The 25022-nt window shown below is 42.7% G+C and overlaps 1 protein-coding gene across 3 annotated transcripts in view; it reads right to left on the minus strand.

The window, feature by feature from the left end:
- LOC132780326 (eyes absent homolog 3) overlaps positions 1–25022 on the minus strand; it is an 84134-nt gene that overhangs the window by 57923 nt on the left and 1189 nt on the right. The window lies entirely within an intron of this gene.

Raw genomic sequence — 25022 nt, forward strand, 5'->3', positions numbered from 1 at the left:
ACCACAAACTCCAGAATTCTGCAGGAGGTAGAAACCGGATTTAAAGTGGATTCATTCTCTGATGAAGTAGTTCTTGAAATAGCCAATAAATCAAACACTTTAAAAATATAAATGAAAGGCTTTCATGAGATATATTGTGTCCCTCTCCATTTTGTTATTACAGTTTATATATGTGTCTGTATCTCTTATATGGGGTGGTTGAACCTTGGATTTACAATGACTGTGTCACAAAATGATGCATGTCTAAAAATATGTCACCAACAAGAAATGCTCGGAAAGATCTGACTTATTTTATGGCTAAGGAACTGGTATCCTAGCTTTAATAATACTTTTCAGAATGCATTTATAAAATTTAAAAAGACATCAAAACACCCGCTTTGCCAATACAGAAGGACAAACTAACAAAAAACTCAAACTTTGTGATATATTACACAGAAGAGCCAGTGCCTTGTAATAGTTTTGAGGATGACACCAGGCCTCCCTTTGAAACATCAGGATTCAGCTCCTTACTACTTGTCTGTGGAAGTCATAGTCTCGCAGGCTAAGACAATGCCAAACCTCCCCCTGTCCCCCATAAAAAACCAAAACCTTATAATAGAGCAACGCAAAGGCACATAACAACAACAACAAATGATAGCAATATCCAAAGAGAATAAATAGGGAACAGCATCATTATACTTTAACTTCTAATATGGAAGTTCTGTTAAATGGCACGATAGATTTTTCTTGTTCAGATTTGCAAACGTTGGCTAAAAAATGTTTACTCTACTAATGACTAGCTATCTGCAGAATAAGAATACCCACAAACAAAAGATTACATACGGGTGTCCACTATGAATTCTGGTTCTGATTTTATTAAAAATTGTCAAGTTTCTAGCTTTGTAGGTTCTGGGTTCAATTTCCAAAGAAACATTCATATTACAGAGCAAAACAAACAAAGATTCCAACGCTAGCTTAAGAATGTACATAGCTAACACCTCAATCATGCATTGCTACTTAGAATCAATTATGAGTTTCATTCATAGGCCTAAAAGTAGAGAGCCCAGCTCAGCCCAACCTTGTGCGCTTCAAATGCAGTAGACCAGACTGCAATTACCATCCTATCCAACTCTCTCTCTATGTATGTGTGTGTGTAAATTAAAAGGATTTGCAGTGGTGAGGAGAGAGCTCCCATGTTATTGACAATTCCTCAGGAGTAGCACTGTGCCAGGTGAGAAGCAGAATGAAAACATACACAAAAAGAAGAAGAAAAAACGAATTTACTTACCCATCAATTTGATCCAGGTCACAGAAATCCATTTTTCCTGGTGATGGTTTGAATCTAACGTAAATAGGTTCCAAACACACAAACACACATGGATACCTAAAATCATAGATAATAGCAAACCATGTATTTTGAATAGGGCCAGAAGCATAACATAGAATGGAGGACTTAGAGAGGCCTGCTAACATTTTCCAAGAGGGAATGTTTTTGGAGCACAAGTAATGAATCTGTGGATTGCATCTATGGATGAGGGGGTTGCACTATACATAGCTTTCTTCCATCTGTCTTCTTTTTTAGTATTCATTCACACATGCATCCAGTAATAAAATGTATCAAGATCTCATTCTTCTAATCTGAATGCCATTCACAAAAGTGATACACATAAAGGATAGCATCCTGCAATACTTTTACTTAGGCGATCCCTCGTTGGCTGAGTAGGATAGTCTTCCAGGATCAGAATCCTTGTGAGTCTGTAGGTGGCTGTGGAGCCCTATTCTTGACCTGCATCTTCTTTCACAGTGAGCGCATTGGTTTCCAGGTGGAAGGCGCTCTCGGTCGGGGTTGGCTTGACGTGCCTTTCTCCTGGCACGTTTCTCTTTTTCACCCTCCATTCGTGCCTCTTCAAATTCTGCAGCACTGCTGGTCACAGCTGACCTCCAGCTGGAGCGCTCAAGGGCCAGGGCTTCTCAGTTCTCAGTGTCTATGCCAGAGTTTTAAAGGTTGGCTTTGAGCCCATCTTTAAATCTATTTTCCTGTCCACCAACATTCCGGTTTCCGTTCCTGAGTTCGGAGTAGAGCAACTGCTTTGGGAGACGGTGGTCGGGCATCCGAACAACTTGGCCGGTCCAGCGGAGTTGATGGCGGAGCACCATCGCTTCAATGCTGGTGGTCTTTGCTTCTTCCAGCACGCTGACGTTTGTCCGCTTGTCTTCCCAAGAGATTTGCAGAATTTTCTGGAGGCAGTGCTGATGGAATCGTTCCAGGAGTTGCATGTGACGTCTGTAGACAGTCCATCTTTCGCAGGCATATAGCAGGGTTGGGAGGACAATAGCTTTATAGACAAGCACCTTGGTATCCTTACGGATGTCCCGGTCCTCAAACACTCTCTGCTTCATTCGGAAAAATGCTGCACTCGCAGAGTTCAGGCAGTGTTGTATTTCGGTGTCGATGTTGACTTTGGTGGAGATGTGGCTGCTAAGGTAGCGGAAATGGTCAACGTTTTCTAATGTTACCCCCATTAAGCTGTATCTCTGGCATTGGAGAGGGGTTGGCTGGTGACTGCTGGAACAGCACTTTGGTTTTCTCAATGTTCAGTGACAGGCCGAGCTTCTCGTATGATTCTGCGAAGGTGTTTAGAGTGGCTTGTAGATCTTCTGAATGCGCACAGACAACCTTGTCATCAGCATACTGGAGTTCTATAACAGATGTTGTTGTAACCTTAGTTTTGGCTTTCAGTCTGCTGAGGTTAAACAGCTTGTCATCTGTCCGACAGATGATTTCCACTCCAGTGGGAAGCTTCCCATCAACAAGGTGAAGTATCATAGCGATGAAGATGGAGAATAAAATTGGGGCAATAACACATCCCTGTTTGACGCCTGATTCCACCTTAAATGGGTCACTTTGGGAGCCACTGCTGTCCAAGACTGTTGCCATCATGTCATCCTGCAATAAGACTTGAACTTGTTCCCACAGAAATCAAAATAAAATAAATCATGAGTCCCATCACATCAGGGAACTACATTATTTAAAATCACGAAATAGCCGAGCTTGAATGCACACTAGACATTTCCGCCCGTTTTCAAAACCATAATTTTCTGTTTCAATGAAGAACATTGCACTGCCTGCTAAACTTGACAAAAATTTCCCTTGCTACAAAGGGCAATTTCCTATTGCTTAGCAACATCTACTGCTCATATGAAGTGCTTTATTGGACCTTCAAATTATTTAACAATCAGATGGACAATTGAACTATACATAGAGAAGAATCATTAAGTTACTGTGCATTGCAAATGCTTTCCCTGGAACAATAGTGAAGAAAACACAACACACAGAACCTCAAAGATTGAAAACATACTGTATTAAACAGCTTGCTTGTTTTATTTAGCTTTAATGTTGTTATGCTCAATTTGGAGAATCACTTGATTGAAACATTGCTTTTAAAATGCTGATTTATGTTTGCATAGTTCTGGTGGTATGGGAAGGTATGCTGTGAATCAATCGTGACTTTTTTTCTTCATTGTTATTGTGAGTTAGTTATTACTCTTGCAGTGACTTAAGCCTTTCTGTTGTTGATATAATGTAATACTTAAAATTCTTATTACTGCTACAGTAGCTCAGCAATGATCATACATGTTTGTGCTGTGACTTAGGAATTAAATTGCTTATTACTACCTCGCATAAAGCTCAAAACATGAGAGCTATCTCAGTATCTGTTAAATGAATATCGGCAGTCCATATAATTAGGAAAACAAAATAGGAGATTTCAAGTTACTTTGCAGAATGAATGTGACAAGATCCAATAAAGCGCACTCCCAAAATCATAGCACTGTGACTATCAATAAACAGTAAACACAACTTATCTGTTCCAAATGCCTCTATTTACCAAGATCCCAGTATTTGGCACCTGCTCCTTTTTGTCTTTAAGGAGTAATTATTTTCCTTTTAACAACAGTGCTCCTCCATTTCAATCATTTACTCACTCCGACACACAGCTACCACAGAAGATAACACGAGGTGTTACGGGTCTTGATTCAGTAATAGATTTTATTAATTTTTTTAACTTCCTGAAAATAGAAGAGATATAGGTATGTAAGAGTGTGTCTGTCCTTTCTTTTGTGAGACGTTCGGTGCTTTAGAACACCCACGCAACTAATTGAAAGGCAAAAAGACATCCAAAACAACCTCTTCTCTAAGTAATACCAAAACATTAACTAAGTAAAAAAATAAAAACAAAAAAATAAAAACAAAATGTAACCCGGTTCCACTATTTAAAAATTTTTTTTCAAGAGAAACAAACCAAATAGTAAACTGGAAATTTAAGTAATACTACAATGTTTATTTCAATTCAAAAAACAAAACGCAATTCAGTTCCATTATATTAAAAGGCTTTTAGGAGAAACACACTGAACAGTAAACTGGAAATTTAAAAAGTGCAACAAACATTCAAGGGAAAATAGTTGAACCGATAGATATATCAAAAACCAAAAAGAAAAAAAACCCAACCCATCGCAAATTCACCACTCTGTGTACAAGCAAAAAACAGTGAATGCGGTGGATTTGATCACTGAAATAAGTCAAAAAGTGTGAAGGATTATTTGTCACAGTAACATAACGATACCTTCTTTTGGAAATCAATGTTTGCCACCAGAAGTTTTTAAAAAAACAACTTTTGGACTAAAACTTCCAAAATCCCTAGAAACCACAATTTTTCCAAACCTCATTTTAGTAGCTGCCATGTGCAACTAGACTAATGCCACACCAAAATACAGTTCTGTTCTATGGGAGCTTTTGAACTGGAGGCCTGGCAGGTGACAGCAAATCCAGTTCCGATGTCCTCACATCCACAGGCAACACAGAGAAGAAACACACGGCCCAAAAAATGTCAAGAAAGAAAACAGAGCAACAATCATCATGTCCCCTCCCACAACTTTTGGATAATTTCACCTGCAGCCATAGAACAACAAACTGGAGCTGCCAAATTGCAAAAGACACAGTTGACTATATTCCTAACACTGAGGAGACAGTGAAACTCTGCAATGAAAAATGAGATGAGAGAAACCCGACATTTTCATTGTCTATCAAGACCTTGAGGAAGCAAGGATTAAAAAGCCAAAACTGCATTCCATCAAGTATTCTGTACATTTGATATTTTGTCTTCTGGTTTTTAATTTTTGGTCTGTCAGGTTTGATTTTGTATTATATTAATTTGGACTGATTTATTCGTTTTGAGTGATAGATTCCACTGTCTTTCTCTTCATTTTCATTTCTTTTTATTATCAGTTTTATCCACTGTTCTTTCTTGGCTTCAGAGATGGAGGACACAATGCCCTGCGCTGCCTGAAGGGTTTGCTCACTAAATGGGTCTTCGTTGTGGAGCCTGTAATAGTTTTCCAATAAGGCAGCTGTTTCAGGAGTAATGCCCTGAAGGTAAGTTGGTTCTTCAGCCTCTCGGTATAGAGGCCTGTGAGCGGATTTTCACTATTTCAATGAAGTGCTCATATTCCTCAGGCATTGGCACGACCGATATGATCATGTCATCTAGCATGTCTGAGAATTTAGTCCAATCTGCCTTTCTGAAGTTGAATCTTCATTTAAATCAAACTTCCTGGGGCCTTATAGTTGGAAACAGCTGGCATACTATTGGGCAGTGCTGTGTGTTTGGAATTGGTGGTCCCACTAATTTAGTGCACTGCTGTACAATGCTGTCGCTCACAAATAAGAGGTCTGGGTTATATTCTCGGTGCCATCTCCCGCTGTTGTAGGATGGTGGGAGCTTACTCTCGTGAATGAGTGATAGTTTGTGCAGTTCAGACCAGGAGAGGACACCCTCTCCATTTTTATTCTCTTGAGCATAGCCCTAGCTCATCGTCACTAGCTCCCTAGTATATCAGGGAGCCAATTGGCTCTGTTTTGTGAGAGGAGACATTCGGAGCAATTGTGTCAACTGCCCAGGCCACCTCCAAATTCCAGATGTCTGCCAGAGCTTTGACAGAATCACCAACCAAACAGGCAGGAAAATCCCCAAGAGCCATCAGGAATCTGTCCGGATCTATAAGCCTCCTGGGGCGGACCTTCCCAATCAGTCCTCCACCCCTGCACAGGTTTAGAGCCCCAGTGAGTCTAAACCTGACCAGGTAGTCCATGACAAAGGAACTGTGAACAGCTCCTCCACAATACCGTCACCATCATCCCGTTCCAAACAGAAGACCAGATCTAGAGTGTGCACAGCGCTATGGGTGGGGGAAGAAACCATTTGGGACAGACCCATGATTGTCATGGCAGCCATGAAGTCCTGAGCCGCTCCTGACAGAGCAGTCTTGACATGGATGTTGAAGCCCCCCAGCACAACTAGCCACTGGGACTCCAACACCAGGCCCAAAACCACCCCAGCTAGCTCAGGAAGGGATACTATTGAGGAGTGGGGTGGACAGCACATGAACAGAATCCCTCTTCTGTCTCAGCCGCTCATCCTTAGATAGGTACTCTTGAATGTAGTCAGCTGTGGGAAGGGACACCTGACCAGCTGGATGAAATCTCGATAAACCACTGCAACTCCTCCTCCATGACCCCCGGGGGTCTTGCCTGTTGCTGCACACTGAAACCCGATGGACAAAGTTAAGGGAGATTTACCCCCCTCCCCGCCCCCCAAAAAAATCCAACCAGGTCTCAGTAATGCAAGCCAGGTCGGCACGCTTATCCAAGATCAGATCTTGGATGGCTATTGTTTTCCCATTCACTGACTGGGCATTAAGCAGTAGGATTTTTAGCCTGGGGGGCGGGGCTGCCATCTTGGTTACTAAGATTATTTGTGGGTGGAGGCTGCCCAGGGGTGATGAGAGTTCTCTCATGGTCCCCGGGGTGCCCCCCCCCTTCTTCCATACCCTCGAGTACCATGGTACACTGGGATGGAAAACGCCTGACACTGATAGCAATATACATTGCACATCCCATATTCAGAATTCTGAAATTTAAAATATCCATGATCCAAAAGTTTCCACATATATCACTGTGCTATTGATACTGTTACTTTCTGGGTTCAAGGTATACCAACATTTGTTTCCTATACAAAAAATATTTAAAATATTGCATAAAATTACTTTCAAAGGATATGTATGAGGTACATATGAAAGAGAAATGAAATTAGTATATAAACTTGAATCGAGTCTCCAAGATATCTCATTATATATGAACATACAAATACCATTATATCCAAATCTGAAAACTCTGTGTTCCCAAGCATTCCAGATAAAGGATACTCAACCTTTATTTTGAAATATCAATTTTCATGTTTTTAAAAGCCAAGGGAATAATGTTTGCAAATATAGTTGGAAGCCTCTTTTGATTTTTTAGTGTCCTAACATGGTAACTTTTTATTAATGCAGTCAAAATATTCAAACTGCAGAAGTAGCTGGTCACATTAAAACACATCAGACTAGAACTGTCTGGTGGGAATGTGACAATGGAAAAGCATGTATGTCCTTCTCTCCCTTATACAACCAACTTATATAAGATGCCAAATTAATTACCAATGTAACAAGGATAAATAATCCGTTCAACCACTCACAACCTGATCTTCACTGGTTGATAGTACACTGGTTCCAATGCAACTACGAAATAAATTTTAAAATTTCAATCAATAATTTTGTTCTTATAAAAAATACATTTATATGTTTGACCAGGGGCTGAAGAACTGAAAAACTATTCAGATTCAAACTGTGAAGCTGACAGATGCCTCTGGGTATACGTTTTCAAGTCATCTATCATTTCATGGTGTATTTGAGATGTATTTCTTTCCTCTGAAATATAACCTATAGCACATGGCATTTGCTGGTAGTCTCCCATCCACAACCCTGCCTAGCTTCTAAGATCTGATGGGATCGGGTGCCTTAGAGCAGTTTCTCAACCTGGGGGTTGGAATCCCTGGGGGGGTTCACAAAGGGGCTTCAGAGGGGTTGCCTAACACCATCAGAAAACATATATTTCTGATGGTCTTAGGAACCCTGCTGGCAGAGGAGGCATGCAGATTTCTCCGCCTGTCCTTCTCGTACTTTTTGGAAACAGACAGCGAATCCTCTCACCAAAAGCCCTCCTCTACTGTGACTGGCTGGCCTCTCAGCCAAGGGGAGGGCTGTTTCTAAAACTCCAAGCAGGGATGGGGGAGCAGGCATGGTGCACATGTGCGGGCAAGGGAGAGCGTCCGAGGCTGACGCCTGCCATTCCTTCCCTATTGCTGACCGAAGCATATGTTCTGTATCAGAAACAAGAGCTGATGTGGTCTATCCAATGCAATTTTCTGAATCAGCACCCCAAACCAAATCTAAAGTTGACCAAAAACTGATTCTTAACCCTTTTTGCTAGGAGCCCCCGTGGCGCAGTGGGTTACACCCTTGTGCCGGCAGGACTGAAGACTGACAGGTCGCAGGTTCAAATCTGGGGAGGCAGATGAGCTCCCTCTATCAGCTCCAGCTCCTAATGCGGGGACATGAGAGAAGCCTCCCACAAAGATGATAAAACATCAAATCATCCGGGCGTCCCCTGGGCAACGTCCTTGCAGACGGCCAATTCTCTCACACCAGAGGCAACTTGCAATTTCTTAGGTCGCTCCTGACACGACAAAAAAAACAACAACAACCCCTTTTTGGTATTAATGTTGGAGAGTGGTCCCTGGTCAAGTAGTCCCAGGCCAAGCGGTCCCAGGTCAAAGTGGTCCCTGGTCAAAAAAAAGGTTGGGAACCACTGCTCTAATTGGAGGTCAGCTGTTGCCAACAGTGCTGTGGACTTTGAAGATACACAAATAGCAGGCAAAGGGAAGAAACGTGTCAAGAGGAAGGCGCGTCAAGCAAACCTTTGTCGGGACCGCCTTCCATCTGGAAATGTTTGTCCTCACTTTGAAAGATCATGTGGATCTAGAATAAGTTAAGTAAGACAAGGCCACGGCTGATGTTCTTATTAATTTTGGGTCTATGTATAAATATGTGAGAGGAAGCCACAGGGAGGAGGGAGCAAGCTTGTTTTCTGCTTCCTTGGAGACTAGGACGTGGAGCAATGGCTTCAAACTACAAGAGAGGAGATTCCATCTGAACATTAGGAAGAACTTCCTGACTGTGAGAGCCGTTCAGCAGTGGAACTCTCTGCCCCGGAGTGTGGTGGCGGCTCCTTCTTTGGAAGCTTTTAAGCAGAGGCTGGATGGCCATTTGTCAGGGGTGATTTGAATGCAATATTCCTGCTTCTTGGCAGGGGGTTGGACTGGATGGCCCATGAGGCCTCTTCCAACTCTTTGATTCTATGATTCTATGATTCTAGTAATGGGAGCTTTCAACTACTCTGATATTTGTTGGAAAACAAATTTTACCAAGAGTATAAAGTCCAACAAATTCCTCACTTGCCTTGCAGACAATGTAATTGACCGGAAGTTAGAAGATGCAACAAAGGGATAAGCTATTATGGATCTGATCCTAACCAACACTGAGGACCTGGTCAATGGAGTGGAAGTGGTGAGATCCTTAGGTGGGAGTGACCATGCGCTCCTGAAGTTTGTGATACAAAGAAAGAAGAAAAACTGAGAGAAGTTAAGCATGCATTCTAGACTTTAGGAGAGCTGACTTCAGGAAATTTAAGGAAACATTGAGTGTGATTCCATGGACAGGAATACTAAAAGAAAATTGTTAATGGTGGATGGGAATTTCTTAAAAGTGAGATACTGAAGGCAAACAGTGCCAGCCAGAAAAAAATAAGATAAGTGCAAAGAAACTAGAATGGATGTCTAAAGAACTTTTAATTGAGCTAACATTTAAAAGAGACATGCACAAGAAATGAAAAAGGAAATCAACAAAGAGGAATTAAAACAAATAACCAACATATGTAGGAAAAAGATTACAAAGCTAAAGCACAAAATGAGCTTGCTAGAGAAATTAAAAACAATAAAAGGGGTTATTTGGTTATGTCAACAGAAAAAGGAAGAACAAAGAAACGGTAGGACCTCTGCAAGGAGAAGATGGTGAAATGCTGACAAGAGTATAGTGAAAAGGTGGAACTACTCAACACCACCTTTGCCTCAGTCTTCTCACAAAAAGAAATCATTTTCAACCTGAACAATATGGAGTGGATAAAGTAATAGAGGAAATGCAACCCAAAATGGGTAAAAAAGTAGTCCAGGAATCAGAGGTGGCCCTAGGTAATTTTCAACGGTAAGCAAACAGTATTTTGGCGCCCCTCCCCCCAACCAATCATTGATATATATTTTCTGATTGTCGTGGGAGTTCTGTGTGCCATATTTGGTTCAATACCATCATTGGTGGAGTTCAGAATGCTCTTTGATTGTAGGTGAACTATACATCCCAGTAATAGTTCACCTTGCCACATTTGCTCCCTTGCCTGGCCCGCTTTGGGTCCGGAGGCGTGCCTGAAGACCGTGTGCACCAAAAGTCACCTCTTCTCCTGACTTTCTCCTCAGCCATTGGGACCGAGAGAGAGAGAGAGAGAGAGAGAGAGAGAGAGAGAGGTGGAGATGCCCAACTTTCCTGAAGGTAGGAGCAAAAACAAAGGAGGGAGCGGAGGTGGGAGATACCTCCAGCCGGAGGGGCTCTCTCTCTTTCTCTCTCTCTCTCTCGCTTGGTCCCAATGGCTGAAGAGAAAGTCAGGAGAAGAGGCGACTTTCGGTGTGCACACTGAGGTCTTCAGACAAGCCTCCGGACCCGAAGCAGGCCAGGGGCGGTGGCTCTGCCCCTTGGCCCACCCGCGGATTGGGGAGAGGAGAGGAGGCAGGTGGAGCACCGGGGGATCAGGAAAGGGAGCCGGTCATGGGGAAGGGATCGAACGCGGAGAACGATTGAGCACTGGTTCTGCTCGCGCACCCGGTGGCCTGGTGGAGCAGGAACGAGAGGGGCTAGGTGAGGCTCAAGGGCCCAGCCCGTTTGGTAAGAGGATTGCCCGGCAGCGAGGCAAGAAAGCCAAGGCTCCCCCCAGACTGCTAGGGCTGTTGTGAGCTGAGGGGGCGCTCCTCAAGTGGCGGTCGAGGGACATTTACAGAGGCGCCTCTGCACCCCTGGCAAAAAAAGTGTTCTGCGACCGCTTACTTCACGTAATGGACGAGCTGCCCCTGCATGTATAAATATGTGAGAGGAAGCCACAGGGAGGAGGGAGCAAGCTTGTTTTCTGCTTCCTCGGAGACTAGGACGCGGAATAATGGCTTCAAACTACAAGAAAGGAGATTCCATCTGAACATGAGGAAGAACTGCCTGACTGTGAGAGCCGTTCAGCAGTGGAACTCTCTGCCCCAGAGTGTGGTGGAGGCTCTTTCTTTGGAAGCTTTATATATATATATATATTTTTTTTTATTGTGATTTTTAAGTATATAAAAAGTGGTGGAACAATTGGGTTGGGATAGGAAAGTGCAGAAGAAAGAAAAGATAGGGAGGCCCGTAGAGTAGGGCTTCCCTACAAACAAACAAACAAACAAAAATGGGGAAAGGAAGGGGGGAATATACCTCACTCTCTCACCCTCACACACACTCATTCGCTCGACACATTCACCCGAAGGGGATTCTGTCTGTTTTGTAAGGCACTTCCAAGTTGTCCAGGAGTGGTTCATATTCTTCACCTTCTTGAGACTATTGTCTTTTCTTCTTGTGGAGAGAATGAAGTCCGATTATTATTTAAGTTTTGCCTTATTTTATTAAGCCAACAATTTTCTTTTCTTTGCCGGGAAGTTTGTCTAATAGTATTATCGTTGATATTGTTATTATTATTCTTATTAGTATTTTACGTTTTTATTTATTTTTTATTTTATTATTAATATTATTATTTATTTTTAATTGTTATTGTTATTACTAGTTATTCCTTTTTAACCTCCTCTAAGTATTGGAGGAAGTTACTCCAGTTTGTTGTTTTAGTCATGTTACTCTTTTGTGATCTTCTTTGAGTGTAGCTATATACATTAAAGAAAGTTTAATATCCAGTCTAGCCTTTAAAGATGACGATGGGAGAATACTAGGAGTTTTGGTTAATACGAATGGTCTTAAAATTTTAATCTGCAATATATATGCGCCCAATGGGGGCAAAGGAAAATTTATCCAGAAATTAAAAGGGTATATCTTTGGAAGCTTTTAAACAGAGGCTGGATGGCCATCTGTCAGGGGTGCCTTGAATGCAATATTCCTGCTTCTTGGCATAATGGGGTTGGACTGGATGGCCCATGAGGTCTCTTCCAACTCTATGATTCTATGATTCTATGATTCTTTGGTATTGCCCCAGCTTTTGCGGAAAGCTTTTGGCTCACCAATGATGGAATTGGACAAAACTTGGCACACAGAACTCGCATGACCAAGAGAAAATACTGGAAGTGTTTGGTAGGCATTGACCTTGAGTTTTGGAGTTGTAGTTCATCTGCATCCAGAGAGCACTATGGACTCAAACAATGATAGATCTGGATCAAACTTGGCACGGATACTCAATATGCCCAAATGTGAACACTGGTGGAATTTGGGGAAAGCTTGACATTTGGGAGTTGCTGCTGGGATTTATAGTTCACCTACAATCAAAGAGTCCTCTGAATCACACCACCGATAGAAATGGGCCAAACATCCCACATAGAACCCCCATAACCAACAGAAAATACTGGAGGGATTTTGAATGAACTGACAGTGATTTAGGGGAGATGTAGTTCACCTACATCTAGAGAACACTGTGAACCCAAACAACTATGCCAAAAGGATTCTTAAGACCATCAGAAATATGTGTCTTCTAATGGTCTTTGGCGACCCCTCTGAAACCCTGTCGTGACCCCTCCAGGGGTCCCGACTCCCAGGCTGAGAAACACTGGGTTACCGATTTCTAAACATGTGCCTTTCCAGAATAGGAAACTCCAGCATTATGTCCCAGAAGCACTTTATTAGAGTTGTAAGATTCTCTGCACATTGCACTTACCCTGAAGTCCGACATACCACCTGTCACACGCAGCACTTTTTAATCTGTACCCATTACTTGGCCCGGCCCTAGTTTCATTGTGCTATGGTGTATTGTTTTGTTGTTTTATTGTTTTGCTTTAATGTTCTTGATTTTGCTTTTGGTTGTATTTGCTATGCTACTGTTGTTGAGGCCTTGGCCTTTGTAAGCTGCATCGAGTCCTTTGGGAGATGCTCGCGGGGTACAAATAAACTTAATAATAATAATAATAATAATAATAATAATAATACTTTATCCCAGATTAATTCTTTCCCTATTATGTCTTCCATTACCGTCCTTATTTTACCACAATAGTTCTGAATTTTGATACAATCCCACCAGATGTGGGAGAATGAGCCGTCCCCCGTCCCCCCCCCCCCCCCCCACAGTTGTGCCAACATTTGTTTGAGACATTTCTCATAATGTGTGCTAATTGGGTGGGAGATGATTTGGGCTTCTTGGATCCTCAAATGTTTAATTTTAGTAATATTGTCAATCCAAGACCCAATTAGTTTCTCATTGAAGCTTTCCTCTTGTTTCCAATTTTCTACAAGGGTTGCTTTTGTTTTGTAAGTTAAGGTAATTGATTCCTCATAGAGTAGCCCAATAATCCCTTTGTCTATTTCTACTTTCCTTTTTTAATTATTCTGTCAAGTGGGGTTTCTGCTACTTCTCTTCTTTTCATGGCCTGAGCTTTTCTGGACAGGTCTAGCCACGCTATCCAGTTCCCATGACCACATTTGTCTTTTATCTTACCCCACTTTATTATTTCTCCATTGGGTTCCATGAGGTCCCCTATCCTTTTGATTCCAATGTCCTTAAGTGCCCTAATTATATCCCTGAATGTCTTGTCCTTATTTTCCAAGGTTTCCCATGGGAAAGGGTTGCTTTTGTTTATTTGTAATTTATTGTGCCATTTTCCCCAAATTAACAACGTTGATAAACAGGGGCCAACTTTTAAGTTCTTTAAGTCTTTTCTGCCTATTCTTTCTCATTTACGTTCCCCTTTGCCAACTGTTTGCCGGGTGGAGCAGGAACGAGAGGGGCTAGGCGAGGCTCAAGGGCCCGGCCCCTTTGGGAAGAGGATCGCCCGGCAGCGAGACAAGAAAGCAGAGGCTCCCCCCGGACTGCGCCCCTGGCAAAAAAAAAGTGTTCTGCGACCGCTTACTTCGCGTAATGGACGAGCCGCCCCTGCCAGGAATACCTGGCCACTCTAAACGAATTCAAGTCTCCAGGGCCAGATGAAATACATCCAAGAAACTAGTAGAAGTGATATCATAACCACTTGCAATAATCTTTGACAATTCTTGGAGAAGTCCCAATAGACTGGAAGAGGGCAAATGTTATCCCTGTCTTCATGAAGGGGAAAAACAGAGGACCAAAGCAATTATCGTCCAGTCAGTCCGACATCAATATAAGGGAAGATTCTGGAACAAATCATTAAAGAGGCAGTCTTCAGTCACTTAGAAAGGAATGCTGTGATCACTAGATGCTGATGTGGATTTCTCAAAAACGTGTTATTAATCTTATCTCTTTTTTCAATAGAGTTACAAGATTGGTAGATGCAGGGAATGCTGTGGATATCTTGATTTCAGTAAGGTGACCTTCTTGCAAACTAACTTCTTGCAAACAAACTGATCAAATGTGGGCTAGACAATGTTACTATGAGGTGGATCTATAATTGGTTAAGCGACTGAACCCAAAGAATGCTCACCAATAGTTCATCTTCATCCTAGAAAGAAGTGACTAGTGCAGTGCCGCATGGTTCGGTCCTGGGCCCAGTACTGTTCAACATCTTTATTAATGACTCAGATGAAGGTTTAGAGGGCATGCTTATCAAGTTTGCAGATGAAGCCTGTTGCACCCTAGCACTGGAACACCCTTTCACCCAGCACCACACCAGGGTTCAGTGATCCAATGTTTATTAAAGAAAGAATATAAAAAAGAAAAAGGGGAGAAATCCACCAAAGTCAGCACAGATATAAAATGCAATTCTCAAAAGAAGCTAGAGTTCAGTAGCAGTAATAAAAAAAGCCAGGATATAATACAAAGCCAAGAAAATTCTAAAACACAGAATTAATCCAAAGGAATATCCATGAACATGAAGGCAGGAACTTCTCCAAGGTAAATTCTCCAAAGAAACATAAGCATAAAACAGGAACAATGAAACAGGAATCTTGACAATACAGGAACCATGAACAGGAATCATGAACAGGACACTGAGTCCCTACAGCGACATTATCTCCTCAGAGGGGCCTGAAACCAAGCCATTTAATTTAAGCCCTCTAAGACGCCCATGACATCATGCCTGACACATTTGGACCTCAGCGTCTTATCTCGGATCCTCTGAGAATATCTAGTTGGCCCGTTTATCACTCCCTGCGTACTCAGGTCTAATCTAGTCTCCCTGGAAACATCTTCCCAAGGCCTTTTCCTAAGGAACTGGAATTTTAACTTTTCCCTGTTGTCTGGGAACAAGAAAAAAGAATCCAAAACATCAGCCTTGTCTGTCTGCAATTCTCTCCATTCACTCACAGACTGCTCACTTTGAAGCCCATCATCCCTCTCATCCTCTGAACATTCAGAAAAATCCTCTGATGCTTGCCAAACTACAACACCAAATTAGGAGGGATAGCTAATACTCCATAGGACAGGCTCAGAATTCAAAACGGCTTTAACAGATTAAAGGGCTGGGCCAAAACTAACAAAAAGAATTTCACAAGGACAAATGTAAGATACTACACTTAGGCAGAAAAAATGAAATGCAAAGATACAGAATGGGTGACGCCTGGCTTGATATGTGAAAAAGATATTGGAGTCTTTGTGGACAACAAGTTAAACATGAGTATACAATGTGATGCTGAAAGGGTCTTTGAGTGAAATTTGCAAATGCTAAGCAAGGGGCTTTGAATGAAATTAACTGCAAAAGAGAAATATACCCTTTCTCTGTAGAAAAGGAGCAACACGGAAGACAATGTTTTAAAAACAAGAGGCATCATGTAGAGGTCATACAAAGTTCAAGCTTACATAGGGTGGTTAAGCGCAGAGTCTGCAGGTGCAAGAAGGCTCTTTCCCTCAAAAGGTCAAGGGAGGGAGGCTGGAAAGAGAGTACTTTCCATGACCTATTACTTGAGTTATAAAAGTTGGCAGAAACAGAGGAGGGCGCAGCAGTCTTTGAAAGCACAAACAGAAGTGCTTCTGTCTGTCTCATGTTGATCAGCTTGATTAAATGGTGTCTTACATGAACCGATTGGACTCTGTGGATTTCTTCGAAAAGGGACCCCGCATCCTAAACCCGTGATCCCTTACAATGCTGCAGCTAAAAAAGCTAATGGGATTTTGGGCTGCATCAGGAGTATAGTGTCTAGACTGAGGGAAGTCATGGTACTGCTCTATTCTTTCATCAGACCTCACCTGGAATAACACTGTGTCTAATTCTGGCCACCACAATTTTAAAAAAATATTGAGAGGCTGGATTGAGCAGAGGACAGCAACTAAAATGAACAAAGGTCTGGAGACCATGCCCTATGAGGAGCATCTTAAAGAGCTTGGTATATTTAGCCTGCAGAAGAGAAGGCTGAGAGGAGACATGATAACCATGTATAAATATGTAAAAGGGTGTCATAAGGAAGAGAGAGCAGGTTTGTTTTCTTTTGCCTTGGGCACTAAGACTTGAAGAAATGGGTTCAAATTGCAGGAAAGGAGATTCCACCTGAACATTAGGAAGAACTTCCGGACTGTAAAAGCTGTTCAGCAGTGGAACTCTCTGCCTCAGAATGTGGTGGAAGGTCCTTTCTTGGAAGCTTTTAGGCAGAGGCTGGATGGCCATCTGTGAACAATCAGATCAGGAGGTCTGTGCTTTAGCAACCAAAATGCAACCATAGGAACTAGCTCAAATCGCAGAGATCAAAATCTATGGACTAGTGTCCCTCTAATAAAAAAGTGGGATTTTATGGAAATCTTATTTTCATTTCAGTCTTTTAAAAAAATTACTTCTATTTAGTATAATCTGAAATCAGAGTACAATATAAACAAACATTAGCAGTATACTTGTGATATCTTAATAGTAAACCCACAACTTTCTATCAAGAAAAGCTTATTCCTCCATGAAAAACGATGAACTAGGGGCAAAAGACATTTTGTGATGAAACTTGATAAAATATAGTATAGTCAGGAATCTGAAGAAGAATGTTATACACCTCGGAAATCCAGAGGCTGGGAGGGCTGTGTTAGAAGCAGAAATACATACTAAGTTCTGCTGAACTCCCAGATAAGTATATCTAGGAATTTAGTTTTAGTCTATTGATAACACATCCCAATAAAAAAATCTTGGTGTCTTGTTATTAGGCCTGTTCCTGAGGTTATTTGATTCAGAAAGTTGCATTGGATAGACCATATCAGCTATAGTTTCTTAGATATGGTTATCACGATTTTCTATAGACAAGCAGATGAAGACATATGGTATGCGTTCTTTATCTTCAAAACTAGAGCTGATGGGGAAAACGGGGCTCAGCAGGTCAAATATATCCAGAAACAAGATTCAAGGCACCAAAATGTGTGTTGGCCAATGTAATGCCCTCCCAGATTCAGGAACTCCATCCCTAGAGACACCTGGAGGCCCCATCTCAAATTGCCTTTTACAGGTAAGTGAAAACATACCTCTGCTATGAGGCATTTAAGGAATGATGGGGGGGGGGGGCTGGCTGCTGGGGATTCTGTGAGTGGGATTTGGGGGGCTGTTTAATTTTTAACTCTCAATTTTAATTATATTTTTATTGTATTTTAATTATTAAAATCATCACACAAAGATGTTTTTTTCTTATTTTTTATATTCATATGTCTATGCATTTGGCATGTTTTTAATTCAAATTAATATTGTGACTTAGCTATCTTGAGACCCTATGGGAGTAAGGCAGGATAAAACTAATGTCAATAAATAAATCTGGAATGGGAATGATGTAACTGTCCACATTTTGTCGGACTGCAAATTCCAACATTCCTAGCCAGGACAGCCAATGAGGAGGGATAGTAGGAGCTGCAGTTCAGTAATAGGGGTGAGCTTTATAATTCCCACCTCCCTTTACAGCAGCGGTTCCCAAACTTCTCCGGTCACGGAAGCCCGTGGAAACCTGATTCTGTTCTTGATTTTCCTGTAGAACTCTAACTCTGTCCCTAAGCATTGTGAACCAACAAAGTTCTTCATTCTTCTATCTACTCCTATTATTACATGGGTATTTTGTATAAAGTAATAGGTTTGGAAATAGAGATTAAAATTACATTTTTAAGACAGAGGTACACTGAATTTCAACAAGATCTTCATACTCTGGCACAGACATTCTAAAAGATTTTAAAGGCTTTTTGTGGAACACTAGGCTTAAGGGTTTTCCACTCAGGACTTTGAAATGTATATGTAACCCCAGATATATAGGAATGTAAAACAGGTACAAAAACCAAACATTTGCTGTGTTGTTGAAGGTTTTCATGGCTGGAATCACTGGATTGCTGTGAGTTTTCCGGGCCATGTTCCAAAAGCATATGTTTATTGGTTACTTAGGCGATCCCTCATTGGACGAGTAGGATAGTCTTCCATGATCAGTATTCTTGTGGATCCATAGGTGGCTGAAAAGGTATGGAACCAAAGAAAACCCTTTGGCTGAGGCTACTAGAAGCAGTTACAAGACCAACCTTAAGGGTAGAAACAAGAACATATAAAGAATACCTTATTAGAGAAAATGAAAAGTGGAAATTATAAGGGCGGGAAGAATTGGAGATTAATGATTGGTTTCGATATCACCAACTGCATGAAAGATATAAAAAAGACATGAGGATTGGATTTGCAACCAAAGAATCAGAATTGGAAAAAATATGGGAAAAGGGGGATAAAGGGTTAATCTCTAGATTATACAAATACATATTAAGCTATAACATGGAGGATAACAGTCAAGACAGTAATGTTATCCTGGGCCAAGGACCTAGGTAGACCAATAGAATTGGACAACTGGGAATACCTATGGAATAAAGAATTCAAATTTACATTATCGGGTTCAATTAAGGAGAACCAATATAAAATGTTTTATAGGTGTTATATCACTCCAGCAACATTGGCTAAAATAGACAAATCACAACAAGGTATTTCCTGGAGGTGCAGGAAACAGAAAGGGACATTCCTCCATATGTGGTGGACCTGTGGGACCATACAGGCATTTTGGGATAAGGTAATTAAGGAGACAAATAAAATGTTACATAACAAGATTTTAAAAAGTCCAGGATTGTGTCTGCTAGGTTTACATAGAGAAAACAATAATCAAAAGGACCAAGAAATATATCAATATAGCTTTGCAGCAGCAAGATTGACCATAGCCAAAGACTGGAAAGGGGAAAAAGGTCTAACCAAAAAGGATTGGAGCGAAAGATGCGAGAATATATGCTAATGGTCAGACTAACTTATAACAAGAGGAATCAAAGCAATGAGGACTTTTTAGTCTACTGGTCTGTGTGTAATATGCTTTGTGCTCAATGTCTGTATGTTATGGGGGGGAAATTGATTTAAAAGCTTTGACTGAAAGTAGTGGAAAACAGGCAGAAATAGCAAGTCTATATGTATTAAGTTAACTGATAATAATTTGTACTTAATGTCAAAATTAAATGGTTGATGACTAAGGTAGATAGGCATGTACGCATCAAAAATATTGTAATCTGATTATATTTGCCATGATTTGCTTTTCTGTTATGTACCATATAAAAAATAAACAGTTTTATTTATTTATTTATTTATTTTTAAAAAAAGATGATTTCCACTCCGGTGGGAAGCTTCCCATCAACAAGATGAAGTATCATAGCAATGAAGATGGAGAATAAAGTTGGGGAAATAACACATCCCTGTTTGATGCCTGATTCCACCTTAAATGGGTCACTTTGGGAGCCATTGCTGTCCAAGACTGTTGCCATCATGGAGGAGTCGCAGGATGTTCACAAATTGGTTAGGGCACCTGATTTTTTGGAGGATGGTCCAGAGAGCACTGCGATTCACTGTGTCAAATGCCTTTGCAAGGTCAATGAATGCCTTGTACAGAGGTTGATTTTGTTCCCTGCATTTTTCTTGGAGCTGTCGTGCAGTGAAGATGATGTCCACTGTTCCTCTGGAGGGGCGGAAGCCGTTCTGGGATTCTGGGAGGGTGTCTTCTGAAAGGGGTAGAAGACGGTTTACAAGGATTCTTGCGAGGATTTTCCCAGCTGAGGTTAGAAGGGAGATACCTTGATAGTTTCCGCAGTCTGTTCTTTCCTCTTTTTTGAAGAGGGTGATGATGGTGGCATCCTTGAAATCTGCTCGGATTTTCTCGGTCACCCACATTTTTTCTATGAGCTGGTGGAGTTGTTGTGTCAGCTCAGGTCCTCCCTCTTTAAAGATTTCAGCAGGGATCCCATCAGGTCCGCTGGCTGTTATTTTTTTGTTGGCTGATGGCATTGCGGACTTCTTCCAAACTAGGCAGTGCTGCAAGCTCATCCCTGGTTTGTTGTTGCGGGATTTGTGAGAGAACCTCTTCAGCCACACTGGAGCTGCGGTTCAGGAGGCTTTCGTAGTGTTCTTTCCAACGTAGTGCAATTGAGTTTTGGTCCTTCAGGAGTTTGGTTCCATCTGATGAGCAGAGAGGCTGTATGCCATGGTTTCTTGGTCCATAGATGACCTTTGTGGCTTTGAAAAATCCCTGAGCATCATGGGTATCTGCCAGGTGTTGGATTTCTTCAGCCTTCTTTGTCCACCAGATGTTCTTGAGTTCTCTTGTCCTTCTTTGGACCTCAGCTTTTGCACTGGCATAGATCTTTTTCTTAGCAGCACAGTTGATGTCTCTCTGCCATGTTTGGAAGGCTTTCCTTTTCTTGTCAATTAGCTGTTGGATCTCGTTGTCATTTTCATCAAACCAATCTTGATGTTTCTTGGTTTGATATCCAATAGTTTCTTCGCAGGCTTGGATGATGAAGGTCTTCAGTTTGTTCCAATGTTCAACATTTTTGGGGTGTTCTGAGGGTAGATGGTCCTTGAGTGCTGTTTGGAGAAAGGCTCGTTTGAAGGGCTCCTGAAGGGTTTGGGTGTTCATTTTGAGAATGTCACAGCGGTCTCTGGCACGTGGGATTACATAGTCTAAGAGGTGCCAATGCTTTGACCGGGGGTGCTTCCATGATGTCTTGTGCTTGTTTTTTCTGGCGGAAGAGCGTGTTGGTGATGACAAGGTTGTGTTCCACACATTTGATGAGAAGCAGGATGCCATTCAAGTTGCTGTTTCCAACCCTGTCTTTTCCTATGGTCCCTGGCCACAGGTTGAAGTCTCGCCCGACTCTTGCATTAAAGTCCCCCAGGAAGATGATTTTGTCCTCCTTAGGTATCTCCGATAGGACGGTGTCCAGCTGACAGTAAAAAATTTCCTTGATGTCTTCATCAGCATCTAGTGTTGGTGCATAGGCACTTATGATGGTTGCCCGTTGGTTTTTGGCCACTTCAATTCGGAGGGTTGAGAGTCGTTCATTGATGCCAGTGGGTGCTTTGGTCAGATGTTTCACCAGATCATTTCTGATAGCAAAGCCAACTCTGTGCATTCTTTGGCTTTCTTCAGGCAGTCCCTTCCAGAAGAAGATGTAGCCTCCTTTTTCTTCCTTCAGCTGTCCCTCTCCTGCTCTCCAGGTCTCCTGAAGTGCTGCTATGTCGATGTTAAAGTGTCCCAGCTCCCTTGCAATGATGGCAGTTCTGTGTTCGGGGCATTCACTGTCAGTGTTGTCCATCAGTGTCTGTATGTTCCATGTACCGAAGTTCATTTTTCTTTTTTGGCCGCAGGGTGGTGACCTCACTGGGCGCGGCAATCCAGTCAGGGATAAGAAAGGCAGAATATGTTTAGGGCACCTTTTCTAGCCCCTTCCCCATGTGGGGTGAGCAGAGTGAGTCCTAAAAAGGGCTGCTCAGTCATGGATACAGCTGCTGAACTACTCAACTGCCTTGGACCTTGAGGTAGAATGACTGAGTCCGTATCCACTGCCCATGTGTCAGTCTGTGACTAGGAGCTTCCAGATTTCACAGTCCTGCCCCCATCGCCACTCACTGTTTGCCATGGGACTTTTGTTGGTTTGTTTTTATTTTCTTTGGAAGACGCCTGTGTGTGAGTTTTTTTAATGTGTGGAGGTCAGTGCACAACTGATCAACACACAGTCCTCACAGAGTGAGGTTCCACTGGTGGTGTAGTTTAACACAATGACCGTGGCTTCTTAATCTTTTGCAACCACCTTCACAGCCATTGTAACATGTACCATGTTATCCTCTGCCTGCTCCGCCGTTGAGGTCTTTGGGTCTTCAGACTGTGCTTGGTCTGGAACCTCCCCCGCGGCCACTCCTGGGAGTGCACGACTCCAGTCGTTGTGCCCGCAGGTTCATTGGAACACGCAAGCCCCCTCACCACGACAAGGTGACAGTCCATCGAGGGGGGTTTATTGGTTATAAATTGTTTGTATATATCTATTATTTCTAGTGATATTACATTATGTTTTATTTGGTGTGTATAATGAGGCATTGAATTTTTGCCTAGATGTATGTTGTACACCGCTCTGAGTGTGTTAAACCGCTGAGCTGAGGAACTTGTTAACTGAAAGGTTGCAGGTTTGGATCCGGGAAGCGATGTGAGCTCCCGGTGTTAGTCCCAGCTTGTCAACCTAGCAGTTCGAAAACACAAATGTGAGTAGATCAACAGATACCGCTTCGGAAGGAAGGTAACGGCTCTCCATGCAGTCATGCCAGCCACATGACCTTGGAGGTGCCTATGGCCAACGCCGGCTCTTCAGCTTAGAAATGGAGATGAGCACCAATCCCCAGAATCGGACACGACTGGACTTAATGTCAGGGGAAAACCTTTACCTTTTACTAATAAAAATATAAACCTCACTGGTCTAGTTTCCAACAGAACCCTCAATCCCTAAGGATGCCTGCCGTAGCTGTGGCCGAAACGTCAGGAGAGAATGCTTCTGGAACATGACCATACAGCTTGGAAAACTCACAGCAACCCAATCATTTACTGATTACAAATCAGGCTTGATAAACAAGCTGGTTTCCCTTTTTGTGCCATGCAGCTGAAGCTTTTCCTGCAGAGTCCAGTGTAAACTCTGCACATTGTTGCCAATAAATTTGTGTAAACGGGTTGCCCTCAGAAATCTTTTACTGTGGCTAGACTTTGTCGCGACCCCAACATTGAGCTCAGGCGATCGAACCCACAGAGAATCTCTGCTCTACAAATGCGGCCCTCCCAGGTAACTCTCCCTCTCCCTATACTTTAGACTAGGCATGGGTCAACTTGGGCCCTCCAGGTGTTTTGGACTTCAACTCCCACAATTCCTCACAGCTTCAGGCCCTTTCCTTTCCTCCCACAGGCACATAACTGTGGTGCAGCTAGTTAGTAGCCAGCTGCATTAAATCACTACTGACCGAGAGGTCATGAGTTCGAAGCCAGCCCGGGTCAGAGTGAGCTCCTGACCATTACTAGTCTAGCTTGCTATTGACCTATGCAGCCGGAAAGACAGTTGCATCTGTCAAGTAGGAATTTTAGGTACCACTTCATGTGGGAAGGCTAATTTAACTAATTCAAAATACCATAAAACCTTCAAGCAGTGTGTGAAAGAATTGAGGAAGTACTCCATCAAGGACTCAGTGTCACAAGTGGACGGTGAAGCGGTAGCTCCCCATGTGGCTGGAATCGAGCATACCCTCATAAAACCGGAAAGCTGGAATGTTAAATTGCCTCTGTGTCTGTCTATATATTTGTTGTATGTCATTCAATGTTTGCCATGTATATGTGTATTGTAATCTGCCCTGAGGGGTGAAAAGGGTGGAAAAGAAATACTATAAATAAATAAATAACTCGGGCACGGGCCAGCATGGGCCCTCCAGGTGTTTTGGACTTCAACTCCTCACAGCCTCAGGCCCTTTCCTTCCCCCCACACCCTCCAGGGGTTTTGGACTTCGACTCCCACCATTCTTCACAGCCTCAGGCCCTTTCCTTTCCCCCCTCAGCCGCATCACTCATGCATGGGCCAACTTGGGCCCTCCAGGTGTTTTGGACTTCGACTCCCACCATTCTTCACAGCCTCAGGCCCTTCCCCTTTTCCCCTCAGTCAGATAACTCAGGGATGGGACAACTTGGACCCTCTTAAGTGTTTTGGACTTCACAAAATTAGTACTCAGTCTGAATAAAGTATGCAAAACTAAGAATGTTTGTACCACCCTGGGTAAACCTGGAAGTACCCAACCCCCATCCCTGTTGCCCCCACCCCCTTCCATCCCCCCTCTCTCCACATGTGACCTGTTCCCTCTCCCCCACCCAACTTACCTCCCTCTCCACAAAAATCCTCTGCAACCCTGGCACTCCCTTCTCCTGTTTTTACTTAAATTGTATGTATAATAAAATCAATCAATCAATATTTTTTTAAAAAAAGAAAGATATATAAATACAGTAAATAAATAAATATTAAATAAACTAACACAAAAAAAGTGCTTTGGACTTCGACTCCCACCATTCCTCACAGCCTCAGGCCCTTCCCTTTTCCCCCTCAGCAACATCACTCAGGCATGGGCCAACTTGGGCTCTCCAGGTGTTTTGGATTTCAACTCCCACCATTCCTCACAGCCTCAGGCCCTTTCCTTTTCCCCCTCAGCCGCATCACTCAGGCTTGGGCCAGCTTTGGCCTTCCAGGTGTTTTGGACTTAACTCCCACCATTCCTCACAGCCTCAGGCCTTTTCCTTTTCTTCCTCAGCCGCATAACTCAAGCCTGGACCAGCTTGGGCCCTCCAGGTGTTTTGGACTTCGACTCCTACCATTCTTCACAGCCTCAGGCCCTTTCCTTTTCCCCCTCAGCCGCATCACTCAGGCATGGGCCAGCTTGGGCCTTCCAGGTGTTTTGGACTTCAACTCCCACCATTCCTCACAGCCTCAGGCCCTTTCCTTTTCCCCCTCAGCCACATCACTCAGGCATGGGCCAGCTTTGGCCTTCCAGGTGTTTTGGACTTCGACTCCCACCATTCCTCACAGCCTCAGGCCCTTTCCTTTCCCCCCTGAGCCGCATCGC

Source organism: Anolis sagrei, chromosome X (assembly GCF_037176765.1).
Source record: "Anolis sagrei isolate rAnoSag1 chromosome X, rAnoSag1.mat, whole genome shotgun sequence".
Lineage (NCBI taxonomy): Eukaryota > Metazoa > Chordata > Lepidosauria > Squamata > Dactyloidae > Anolis > Anolis sagrei.